Source organism: Saccopteryx leptura, chromosome 1 (genome assembly GCF_036850995.1).
Source record: "Saccopteryx leptura isolate mSacLep1 chromosome 1, mSacLep1_pri_phased_curated, whole genome shotgun sequence".
Lineage (NCBI taxonomy): Eukaryota > Metazoa > Chordata > Mammalia > Chiroptera > Emballonuridae > Saccopteryx > Saccopteryx leptura.
The window spans coordinates 132939826-132951762 of NC_089503.1; positions in this window are offsets into that span (position 1 = coordinate 132939826).

The window sequence follows — 11937 nt, forward strand, 5'->3', positions numbered from 1 at the left end:
AGACAGGCCCCAACCCCAGAACTGTTCCACCGCAGGGCTGTTTCCACAAACATGCTCTATCACTGTTTGCACTGAATATAGTTCCCTTTACCACACCCTAAATAGGGGATTCCTGTTGGTGTTAGGTTGGTGCCAACGATCATCAGTTGACAGGTACAATACCCACACCACGCACAGATTACCACTGAGGACCAGCACTGCTATCTCTTGGCACCTGGGCTCCCAACCCTTGGCCTGAGCCCCTATGGTACTTCTCCCCTTCTGACCCTGCACTCACCCCACCCTACCCCTGCCCTTTCCCTCCAGCCTGGCCAACTGTCCACTGGCCCAGGGGTGTGTCAGCTCAGCCAGGATGAGACAGAGGAACACCTGACCCAGCCCGGCCCAGGTCTCTGGACGGCAGTATTTTGGCTGTATGCTGTAAGACAAACAGAACTGTGCACAAATGCTGTGCCCTAGTTAGGAAATTTGTTTTGCACAGAGCTATGAGTTAGCAATCCTGGAATTACTTTGTTTTCTAGAATTGAGCAAGCGAGCAAACATGTTTTGGATAATCAGAACTGGATACATAATTTTACATAATTTTCGGGCACTGTACAAAATGAGAACATGGGGCCCTTGTTCAGAACTCGTTAACAATTTCAGGACAGTGACAGCAGAGTGTTAAAGCAAGTCCTTCCATGCTGGAGGCCCTGTGGATCATGAGTCTCGTGTTTGGATAAGGTGAACGTTGGTCCCCTCAGCAGAATTCTAGTCATAAACGCAGAAGGAATGTCAGACAGAGAAAGACAGCATTATGTGATGTCACTTACATGTGTATTCTTAAAAAACCCTGAATTCATAGGAAAAGAGAGATTTGCACTTACCAGAGGTGTGGGGTGGGGCAGAGGAATTGGAGGAAGGGAGCTGACGGTACACACTTCCAGGTACAAGTCCTGGGAGTGTCAATACAGACTGCAGTTAGCATTGTCACGTGGAATATAGGAAAGTTTCTAAGACGGCATATCCCAAAGTTTTCATCATGGGGCAGGGGGGACCAAATTTTTTTCCTCCTCATATCTATATGAAGTGCTGGATGTTAACTAAACTTACTGAGGTCATCATTTCAAAATTTAACAAGTTAAGCCATTATGCTGTATATCTTAAATTTATATATCAGTTATATCTCAATAAAACTAAAAGAATATAAAGCTATTGATATTTAAAATTAATAATAATAAAGTAAAATGTGAAGTCCTAACAATACAAAGTGCTGACAACAATGCAGAAAACTGGAACTGAAAAAGAAATGCAGAAGGAATGATGGAAAAAGAATGGCCGTTTGGCAAACACCACAGTGGTCACTGTCTTAGGCAAGAACCATCAGGGGGTATTAACATCTGTAGACAGAATCATGATGAGAAATGGGATGCTTCCTTGGTCTCCCCAAAAGATAATTAAAGGGAAAGTAGTACCTTTGCAGTAGAGAAGCGTGGCTGACACCTGTCACTAAGCAACCCAGAATAAGACAGGTGGTCGTAGACACATCAATAGTACCACCTCTGGGTGAGGGACCCCAAGAAAGCCCAGCACCCTCCACAGGCTCCTGCCTTAAGGACATGGCTTGATGGTGGCCATGAGGAAAGAGCAGATGAGTGCACACTGGAAGACTGTGTACTTATCAGTGGCCAGTGCCCCCCAAAGTGTCAAGACTGAGGGACTGTGTCCCCTAGGAGGGGACACAGGAGACATGACAACTAAATGTAATGTGGATCCTGCCAGGAGAGGACATTGTGGTCAGGCTGCTGGTTGGTCAGTAGTGCTGCTGGTGTTAGGCCCGAGTGTGAGTTGTGTCCCATGGCCAAATGAACGGGACTTTGAGGGAAGCTGCTGCAGAATAGGCTGGAATTCTCTGTATGGTTTGTGTAACTTTTTTTATAAGCCTGAAGTCATCTTAAAATAAAAATTTAGGCCCTGGCCAGTTGGTTCAGTGGTAGAGTGTCGGCCCAATGTGTGGAAATCCTGGGTTCGATTCCCAGTCAGGGCACACAGGAGAAGTGTCCATCTGCCTCTCCACCCTTCCCCCTCTCCTTCCTCTCTCTTCCCCTCCCACAGCCAAGGCTCCACTGGAGCACAACTAGCCCGGGTGCTGAAGATGGCTCCATGGCCTCCACCTCAGGTCCTAGAATGGCTCCAGTTGTAAAGGAGCAATGCCCCAGATGGGCAGAGCATCGCCCCCTGGTGGGCATGCTGGATGGATGCTGGTCAGGCACATGTAGGAGTCTGTCTGACTGCCTCCCTACTTCTAGCTTCAGAAAAAATACAACAACAAAGAAAAGTTAGAACATAAAAACATTAACATAAAAGATTCTCTTTGGGTTGGCCCATTGGTTCAGTGGATAGAGCATTGGCCCAGCATATGGACATCCCTGGTTCAATTCCCAGTCAGGGCACACAGGAAAAGTGACTATCTGCTTCTCCTCCTCTCCCCCTGGTTCGAGTGTGTAGATAGCTCGGTGGTCTGAGCGTGTCAGCCTCAGGCACTAAAAATAGCTCAGTACTTGAGCATTGGCCCCAGATGGAGTTGCCGGGTGGATCTTGGTTGGGGTGTATACAGGAATCTGCCTCAGTATCTCCCCTCTCTAACATGGAAAAAAAGAAGATTCTCTTTTGCCCTTTGAGTATATCCCATTAAGGATATCCATCGTGTGTACTGTGTTCAAAAGTCATTCAGAATAATTCCTTCATCAGTGTGGTTATGTTACTACCACTTTGACATATAGTTGTACTGGAGTGAATAGTGCTCCCCAAATTCATATCCACCCAGAACCTCAGAATACAGCCTTATTTGGAAATTAGGTCTTTGTAGACATGATTAGTTAAAATGAGGTCCTACTGCAGTGGGCTGGGCTAATGTCCTTGTAGGAAGAGGAGAGACACAGACACAGAAAAGCAGCCATGTGAAGATGGACACAGAGACTGAGTAACACGGCCACAGTCCAGGACTCCAAGCACTACTGAAAACTGCAGAGCTGGAGAGACCTGGATAGGTCCTCCATCAGAGCCCCAGAAGGTACAGCTCTGCCAGCACCTTACTTGAAATCATCGATTTTTATTGAATGATTGAAATCGTTGTTGGCCTCTGGCCTCCAGAACTGCAAGAATCAATTTTGAGCCCTGTCATTTGCATATTTGCTATGCAGCCCCAGGAACTGACCCAGCAGAGCAGATGAGAAAGAGAAGGGGAGGAGGAGCAGGAAGCATCAACTCTCATATTTGCCTTGACCAGGCAAGCCCAGGGTTTCGAACCAGCGACCTCCGTGTTCCAGGTTGATGCTTTATCCACTGCGCTAACACAGGTCAGGCCACTGTTGACTTTCTATTTCGCCCAAACCCCCCACCCCCTGGCTATCTCCATGCCCTGTAACAAATCACAGTGATGCTTTAACCCCTTTCTTATTTCACTTAAGAACACAAAAGGGAGACAGCCACAATCAGCACAGAGATGACTTTTTATTTATTTACAACAGCATTGGCAGCTGTCCCTGTTTAACGCTTAATGAATAAACCTACTCTTCAGTATTTGGGCCGTTCTCAGTCTTGCACTATGAGCACCAGCATTGCCATTGTCAGGTACATGAGGACACAGTTTTGTGGCTGCAGCCACTCTCCCCTCCCCAGGGCGTCAGCTTGTCACAGGACCACCTGCTTCATCACAAGACGCTTTAAGCATGTTGTCAAACCTCCCTATCTCTGCCTCTGATGTGGCACCTTTGCCCATGGTCCACAGGAGCTCTGGCCCCTTTCTCTGCACATTTTCCTAAGAGATAGTTGGGCTTCTTCATCTGGATTGAAGAAGCAAGTTATAATTTATTATAATTTATAGGCAAACACTTCCCCCAGTGTGCTACTTGTATTTGATTTTGTTTGCAGTGATTTTGTTTGCACAAAGTTTATCTTTCATTTTTAATAGACTTTAATTTTTGGAGAAGTTTTAGTTTCACAGCAAATTTGAGCAAAAGGTACAAAGATTTCCCATCTACACTTTGCCCCTACACTCATGCAGCATCTCCCATTGTCAGCATCCCACCAGGTGAGACACTAGTGATAACTACTGAACCCATACTGACATGTCATCATCACCCAGAGTCCATAGTTCACACTAGTGTCATTCTTGTTGTTATGCATTCTGTGACTTTGAACAAAGGTATAAGGACACATAACCATCATTATAGTGTCATATAGAGTAGTTTTACTGCCCTAAAAATCCCCTGTGATCCATCTCTTCATCTTTCCCATCCCCAACCCCTGACAACCACTGACCTTTTCTGTCCCCATAGTTTTCTTTTCCAGAATGTCATAGAGTTAGAATCATACAGTGTGTTACCTTTTCAGATTGGCTTCTTTTGTTTAGCAATATGCATTCAAGTTTCTCCATGTCTTTTCATGGCTTCACAGCTCACTTATTTTGAGCTGAATATCTCATTGTCTAGATCAGGGGTCTCAAACTTGCAGGGGTCTCAAACCCGCCGAACAATTTTGTGCAGCCCGCAGACTAATCCACGAAGTTCAAAATATTTTGGATAAAATTAAGTAAGCCTAGGGGCCTACTTGTACTTTTCATTTCTCTAGCATCCTAGCTAGATATTAGCTTAGTTAACAGCAGTTGTGATGCGAACTACAGTTTCTGGTCGTTTTGTGACACTGAGTAAACTGCATGTACGATTGTGCTTGTTGTACTGATTTTTTTTTGTTTTCAACTGCAGTGAGAAAAGTGTTGCGTAACAGTTGCCTTTTGTAGACCTAGTGCGGCCTGCCGAATGGCTGTGATCTTGCTCTGCGGCCCACATGCTGAGTTGAGTTTGAGACCCCTGGTCTAGATGTACCAGTTTGTCCATTCACCTACTGAAAATATCTTGGTTGCTTTATAATTGCCAAGCCTTGGCAATTATGAATAAAGCTTCTATAAACACCCAAATGCATGTTTTTGTGTGGACATAAGTTTTCAGATCATTTGGGTAAATTCCAAGGAGCATATAACTGCAGGATCATACACAGTAATGGTATATTCAGTTTGTAAGAAATGGTTAAGCTGTCTTCCAAAGTGGCTGCATTCTCACCAGAAATGCATGAGACTTCCTGTTGCTCCACATCCTCACCAGCATTTGGTGTTCTGATTATTGGCTATTCTAATAAGTGTGTCATAATATCTCATTGTTTTAATTTTCATTTCCCTGACGACATATGATATGGAGCCTCTATTCATATGCTTATTTGCCATCCATATGTCATCTTTCATGAGGTGCCTATCAAAGTCTTTGGCCCATTTTTTTAAGTGAAAGGAGGGGAGATACAGAGACAGACTCCAACATGCACCCTTACTGGGATCCACCTGGTGACCCCCATATGGGGCTGATGCTCTGCCTGTCTGGGGCCATGCTCACATCCAAGCTATTTTTAGCACCTGAAGTGGAGGCTCCACAGAGCCATCCTCAGCACCCAGGGCCAACACAGTCTAACCAATGATCTATGGCTGCAGGAGAAGAAGAGAGAGAGAAGGGGAAGCGGGAAGAAGCAGATAGTCACCTCTCCTGCATGCCCTGATGGGAATTAAACCCAAGACTTCCACGCACTGCATCAACACTCTGTCGGGAGCCGATCAATGACTGCTGGCTGACAAGGTCACAGCAGAGAAGATCCACAACTGCTGGCTGACAAGGTCACAGCAGAGAAGATCCACAACTGCTGGCTGACAAGGTCACAGCAGGAGAAGACCCACAACTGCTGGCTGACAAGGTCACAGCAGAAGAAGATCAAAAACTGCTGATTGACAAAGTCACAGCAGAGAAGACCAATGGCTGCGGGGTGACAAAGTCACTGCAAAGGAAAGGCACAACGATACTTCCCCCTTTGACCTTTTTGTATTAATCTGGCCTTATATCCCCCTTTTTCTGGGTGTGTGCTATTATTTATGGCACAGGGATAATAGTACCATGCTTTCCCTGTAGATTCGTAGTAATTTCTTTGGAAATGAGACAGAGGGTGAGAGGGTGTGAGTTCCACAGGAAAGCCTGTAAGCCCCTTGAACTGGGCTCATAAACATAAGAGGCTGGCTATGATATCCCTCGTAAAGGGTTAAGTTTGTAGGAGAATTTCTTCTTATTAATCATGTTAGAAAGAATAGATTGTGACTTATGAATAGATAGGAAACAGTAACTATACACAGAGCACCTTTCAGCCTTCACTTAATTCATCATTTTTCCTCCCTAGCCTTTTCATGTGATAGAGTAAAGAAACTTTCCTTTCTTCTTGCATACCTGACCTGCAGGTGGTGGAACACTATTTTCCAAGAATAAGGAGAGGAATGTGGTGGGATCCATAGCAGCAATAGCAATTAATGCCTTCTGATATTATATTGCTACTAAGCTGTCTTGCAGGTGCACTCTATGTATCTTTTTTTTTTTTTTTTTTTTACAGAGGCAGAGATAGACAGGGACAGACAGACAGGAACGGAGAGAGATGAGAAGCATCAATCATTAGTTTCTCGTTGCCTGTTGCGACTTCTTAGTTGTTCATTGATTGCTTTCTCACATGTGCCTTGACCACGGGCCTTCAGCAGACCGAGTAACCCCCTGCTGGAGCCAGCGACCTTGGGTCTAAGCTGGTGAGCTCTTTGCTCAAGCCAGATGAGCCCGCGCTCAAGCTGGCGACCTCGGGGTCTCGAACCTGGGTCCTTCCGCATCCCAGTCCGACGCTCTATCCACTGCGCCACCACCTGGTCAGGCTGCACTCTATGTATCTTTAAGCAAAAGTTACTCTTGATGTTATGCCAATTTCTCAGTAAACAAGCCTTTTGAAGTCTTGTGAATAATTAGGACACTGCATGAACTCAGGGCCATTTGCCTGAGCAAGCGGTGGTCCTTTGCTAGTCCTTGATGATTTCGTCTGCTAATCTCTCTCTCTATGCCCTTGACTCACAACAACAGTAAGGTAGAGTTATTAATTAGTACTAATCTTTTAGAAGTTTGTACCAATATTGTTATTGCTATTCAAGTTATTGTATAACTGTACTTTGAATAACTTACCACCTGATTTATAGCTTATAGATATGAATTAACTGTTACCTAAAAATATGTAACCATAGTGAAACAAAAACAATGATTAATCAATGTATTCAAAATACCATGTGATTGTAACTTAGTGTGTGTGTATAAAAAGAAAGTTAGACCAGCATTTGGTGGAGACGCCTGGCAGTAAATGCTAACAAGAGAATAAAGAGAAAGAAAAGAATTTGGCTCTCTCACTCGATTCGTGCTGACGCCGTCTCTTCCTGTGGGACCCCTGGATTCCCCCCGGGGCTGGACCCGGCAACACTCTACTGCTGAATTTGGCCCATTTTTTAAACCAAGTTGTATGTTTTCTTATTAGTGAGTTTTAAGAGTTCTTTGTCTGTTTTGGATAACAGTCTTTTATCAGATGTGTCGTTTGCAAATAAAGCAGTCCCCCTTTATCTATGGTTTCACTTTCCATGGTATCAGGTCTGAAAATATTATATATTAAATGAAAATTTCAGAAATAAGTAATTTAAGAGATTTAAATTGTGAGCTGCTTTGAGTAGTGTGATTAAATCTCGTGCCATCCCACTCTGTCCTGCCGAGGACATGAATCATCGCATTGTCTGGTGTGTCCACACTACATATGTTACCCACCTGTGCATCACTTAGTAGCTGTCTTGATTATCAGGTCAACTGTCATGGTATCACAGTGCTTGTACTTAAGTCACCTTTATTTTACTTAATACTAGTGCCAAAGCACAAGAGTCATGATGCTGGCAATTCTGGTATACTAAAGAGAAGCCATAAAGTGCTTCCTGTAAGTAAAAAGGTATGGCTGTATAGGTAAAAAACAGAGTTATATAGGGTAGTTTCACACATCCACGGGGGAGGGGGGGGTCTTGGAATGTATCCCTCGTGGATAAGGAGAGAATAGCATATTATTCCCAATGTGGGGCTTGTTTTATTTTCCTGACATTGCCTTTCACAGAGCAGAAGTTTTTAGTTTTAATAAACTACAGTTTATTTCTTTCATAGATCATGATTTCAGTGTCATATCTAAAACGTCATCACCGGATCTAAGGTCTTCTAGATTTTCTCTTTTATTATCTTCTAGGAGTGCCATAGTTTTGCATTTTACATTTAGGGCTTTGATCCATTTTTAGTTAATTTGGTGAAGGATATAAGGTCTGTGTCTAGATTCATCTTTTCTCATGGGGATGTCCATGAACCATCTGTTGTTCCAGAACAATCTGTTAAAGAGACTATCTTTGCTCCATCGTAATGTCCAGGCTCCTTTGTCAAATATCAGTGACTATATTTGTGTGGGTCTGTTTCTGGGCTCTATTCTGTTGCATTGATCAATGTGTCTATTTCTTCACTAACATCACAATATCTTGATTACTGCAGCTTTATGCTAAGTCTTGAAGTTGGGTGGTGTCAGTCCTCTGACTTTGTTCTTCTCTTTCAATATTGTATTGGCTGTTCTGGATCTTATTCCTTCATACAAATTTTAGAATCAGTTTGTCCGTATCCATAGAATAACTTGCTGGGATTTTGATTGCGTAGATTTCATTTTAAGTGGTTGGTTGATTTTATTGATCCTCTATTTGTTCTTCTGAATTGTAAATTATAATTAGATAGGCTCATCTCTCTCCTGTGATATCACGGGCCTCACCACATTTTCCTCTAGACCTTACATGTTTCATGTTTTACATTTAGGTCTCCGGTCCTTTGGGGTTATTCTGAGGTAGGGTATGACCTAAGGATTCAGTTTTATTAGTTTCTAAATGGATACCTAATTGTCCCAATAATATTATTCAAAGTTGATTTTTGTCACCTTTACCATATGCCAAAGCTCAGTATGTATTTGATTCTATTTCTGAACTTTCTAGTCTGTTCCATTGGCCTGTCTAAAAAATAAAAATTTGAATATTTTGAACAATAGATGAATTTTCAAAACAATTATTGAAAAACTTAGCCTGAACTGTGGTGGCGCAGTGGATAAAGTGTCATCCTGGAATGCTGCGGTGGCTGGTTTGAGACCCTGGGCTTGCCTGGTCAAGGCACATACAGGAGTTGAAGCTTCCTGTTCCTTCCCACTTCTCTCTCTCTCTCCCCTCTCTAAAATGAATGTTTCAAAAAAAGAAAAAAACTTTCATACCTATTCTTTTCTCTTTTCATTCAGTTAAGAGCTAAACATCCGTGATGCAGACTGTGTTACCCAGTCACTTTTGTTCTCCAGCAAACAGCAATTGCAAAAACAGGCAGTCACACCCTCCCGCTATGATGAATATATCCCAATCCTGCAAACCATTTAAAAAATTGGAAATCCATTACTTCCTAAGCCCACCCAGAAAATCTCATCAATGTATTGACTGGACACTTATTTTACATGGAGTTGACATTAACCAAAATCCAGGCTTCTCTTTTAAATAATTATTTCAGATTTGTCACTTAGGCAAAGTGTGACAAGGGCCGATATTTATTTTTTCCAAGCAGATTGTACGTACAGTCAACCAACCACACTCCACTAGGATTTATTCATCATCTAACAGAAGTTTAGGATGACACATATCCCCCTGCCTTTAATTCTAGGGACAATGAGTATAGAAAAGAAGGATTCTAATGTCACTGTCTTATTTTCAATTCCTAAGCCCAGCCTCTTACAGATGTTCAGATGTTTATTCTTTCTGGTTTCCTTGAATTAAAGAATGTAGTGAAAAGTTGAGGTTGGCTTTAGGGCATCGTAGGCTTGCTGTCACTCCGTGGGGTGGCATATGCTTCTTCTCAAAAGAGCAATTCCACCCATTATTCCAGCTGGTTGTCAGAAACTATTCATTGGGTATCAGTGAGTCGCAATCTCATCAAACTCAATATCCCACCCTTTATAACAAAAGTGGGGTTTTTTTCTCTCCACCCCTCCTCTTTGGCAACCTTCAACTTTTTCTCCATATTTATGGATCTGTGTCTGTTATGTTTATACATTTGTTTTTGGTTATTTAGATTTCACATGTAAGTGCAATTGTACAGTATTTGTCTTTCTCTGTGTAACAAACATTTTATAGTGCCCACTTGCTCTGCTGAAAAATCAATTTAATGATCTGTCATAAAAGGAGAAGTACAGGTTGATTAGGTGTGCTAGTACACTGCATAAACCTTGGTACCTGAACATACAGCACCCTTTTACTGGAATATGTGGCATATTCGAGTCTCTTGTATAGAAGCTGTAGGCAGTGAGGACAGCAAGTACATATGACACATGCAAAACTGCCATCCAGAATGATGACCTACTACTGGATGTTCTCAACAAAGCAAAGACACATCCCTGAATACCTCAACACATATTCCTAGAAAAGTCACAGTATGTTAAAATCATGCAAAAATTATGTGTTTATTTGTAAACAAGTTGGAGTATAGGTTCCAGCTTTTCACTGTGGCAGAACTTCCAAATGTGTATAGGATGAATGAGAAGGCATTCTTTGTTTGAATTTTAGGGTGTCTGGAATCCAACACACCTAACAGACCTGTCTGTCATCAGGGCAACCTATCAAAGGCCCACAAATATTTCAAGTAGCTCTTCCTGGGCAGAGAACCTGGTGCTGTAGATGATGACTGGAGGGAAGAAATAGCAAAAAGAGCAGTGGCTTCCGGATCCACCTGCATGAACCTGACCAGCCCACGAAGCTCTGTGTAATGCCCAAGTTGCTTCTTTTCATATCTCTCATTCCACCATTGAGCAAAGTTCATTGCCACTTTCCACAGAAACCTAACTTGCAGATCCAACATTGGCTTGTGACACTGAGATAGGAAGGGAAAGAGGATGAGTGGTCAGAGGACAGCCATCATACCTGCGTTTATTCTTTTCAGATCATCTGAAACAATCTTGTCAGGTGGCCCTGGGGCTGCATGTCAGTTACAGCAGCATCTCTATGACTAGGGCATCCTCTGCCTGTGTGCACCTGCAGTGGGGATGGGTGTTACCCATACTTCCAGCATGTCTGAGGAGCCCACAGATGCCCCAGAGGCCCATTTCCTCACGTCTGGGAGGGCTCTGTGCCCTACTTGTGTCTCCATGAGGTTGACTCAGAACTGTCATGATTGTGCCCACTCAGGGGGCAATTATAATAACAATTAGAGCCCAGAGCTGGAACTCAGGTGAAATGTCAGCAGGGATCACTGGGAAGCTCGCTTGATGAAGCATCAGACATGGCCAGCTTGCAATTAGGTCTCCCTGCCACAAAAAGAGCTCTTCCAATAATACACTGTTGGCTTTCAAAGTCGTTTGGCTCCCCATCTGTGCCAGAGAATAAAATCTACTGTATGTTCAAAAATAGATTTTCTAAGGTGACTACAAACCCCAATATTAACACTAAAGTCATATTGAAAGCTCTGTGGGAAGGGCAGCCCAATTTTTATTTATTTTTTACAGAGACAGAGAGTGAGTCAGAGAGAGGGATAGACAGGGACAAACAGGAACGAAGAGAGATAAGAAGCATCAATCATTAGTTTTTCATTGTGTGTTGCAACAACCTTAGTTGTTCATTGATTGCTTTCTCATATGTGCCTTGACCGTGGGCCTTCAGCAGACTGAGTAACCCCTTACTGGAACCAGCGACCTTGGGTTCACGCTGGTGGGCTTTTGCTCAAACCAGATGAGCCCGCGCTCAAGCTGGTGACTTCGAGGTCTCGAACCTGGGTCTTCCACATCCCAGTCCGACGCTCTATCCACTGCGCCACCACCTGGTCAGGCCCAATTTTTTGTAAGATAATAACTGGGCTCGTGTGTTCTAAGGCTGAAACCTGTAATGTCATTGTTTCTCCTCCTAGGAAATCCGCCATCAATGAGAGTGGGGCTTGGTGAACTGTCAGCACCTCACAGAAGGCACCGGAATCAACAGCTCCT